Source organism: Ochotona curzoniae, unplaced genomic scaffold (assembly GCF_017591425.1).
Source record: "Ochotona curzoniae isolate NIBS_2020 unplaced genomic scaffold, NIBS_Ocur_1.0 contig_2318, whole genome shotgun sequence".
In the NCBI taxonomy this organism is placed as follows: domain Eukaryota; kingdom Metazoa; phylum Chordata; class Mammalia; order Lagomorpha; family Ochotonidae; genus Ochotona; species Ochotona curzoniae.
Window position 1 is genome coordinate 4,710,771 of NW_024465419.1, and position 1,581 is coordinate 4,712,351.

Below are 1,581 nucleotides of genomic sequence, written 5' to 3' on the forward strand. Positions count from 1 at the left end.
GAAATATGTTCATTTTTTATAAATAAAAAATTTCATTTTCCTTGAAAAGTAGAGAGATAGAAACATAAAAATATCCTATCTGCTAATGCTTTCCCCAAATACTTGCAATAGCTTGTAAAAGCAAGCTATCATAATAGCCTTGGTGAAGGCAAAGCCAAGAGCTGGAAAACTCATGCTGCTTCCATGCTGGTGGCAGGGACTCAAACTACCTGAGCCATCACCTGTTGCCTCTTATGATCTACATTAGTGTGAAGCTGAATCTAGAGCAAGCCAGCACTTGAACCAGGTGGCTATAGAGGCAGTGGTGGAGGCAGTGGGCTCAGAGGCCTGGACTGGGCTCTCAGCGAGCTGACCAGGTAGAGTCAGTATGTTTGTGCAAGTTGAAACCAAAGACTTAAAATGGCACATGACTTGGACTTTGAGACAGGAGATACAGGGGCCTCAACCACCTTCTCAATGCAGTGCTCAGCATTACATAAGAATGGTTTTGTGGTGCTCAAAGACTGGTAATATAAGTTGGTGGAGATGTCTACTTAGAAGACTGGCAAGCATGGCCATGCCAAGGTCTACCTGGTTGGTAGTGACATCTTTACTGAGAAGAAATATGAAGACATCTGCCCATCAACTCATACCATGATGTTCCCAACATCAAAAGAAATGGCATCTAGCTGATTGGTATCTAGCAAGTATACCTATTGCTGCACCAGGACAATGGGGAGGTGCAAGAGAACCTCAGTTAGCCTGAAGAAGACCTTGGATAGGAGGTTGAGCAGAAGTCCTGGTAAGAAGAGACAATGCTCACAGTGCTGTCAACCATGACAGAGGAAGCAGCTGTTGTAATCAAAGTCATGGCAGAATAATTGGCAGTGGCAGTGGTGGCAGTAGCTATCCTCACCTGCAGAGGCCCCTCCCCAAGCCTGGCCCTCTGGTGGTCTCCTACACAATTTACTTGATGTTTTATTTTGATTCCCACTCTGCTTCAACCTCTCAGGGAACCCCTGCCCCCGCTCCCCCTCCAGCTGCCTTGGTCAAGAACTAGTAAGTAATGGTCTTGGTGAAGTTCCCTACCTCTTCTGTCCTGGCACTGCAGTCCTTGTGCGAGAGAGATAGAAGGGGGGTGTTTCCTGTGGTTCAATTCTATGATTTTATTTGTTTGTTTTATTTTGTTCATTTTCCAGTTTGGAATCAAAATAATGGATTCTGTCAAATGCTCCCCCTGCGCCCTTCCCCTACTCAACCCTGGTCTGGTCTATTTCTCACAGCCCTCTACACTGAGTACTTTCTCTCCAAACTGGGGACTAGCCCCTCTCCCCTGCCTGTGTCTCTCTCCAAAGTCCTTTAGATGGAGAAAGGAGGAGACCTGCCCTCTTTTGGGCATCTGGGAGACTCTGCCCCTATGGACTTCACCCTTTTCCTGTAGGGTCTATTCCCTGCCACAATTGGTATCTTTTTTTTTTTTTTTTTTAAATAATCTTACTTAGTTGATTAGGATACAAAGGCTCAAGGGGTACAGGAAAATGGGTAACACCATTGTTTCCACACTAATATCATCGTTTTTTCCCCTGTATCTGGGGTCAGGGG

The 1,581-nt window shown here is 45.5% G+C and overlaps 1 pseudogene; it reads left to right on the plus strand.

Annotated features, from left to right (window-relative positions):
* Nucleotides 1-390: 390 nt before the first annotated feature.
* Nucleotides 391-860, plus strand: LOC121151278 (annotated as a pseudogene).
* The last annotated feature ends 721 nt before the right edge of the window (nt 861-1,581 follow it).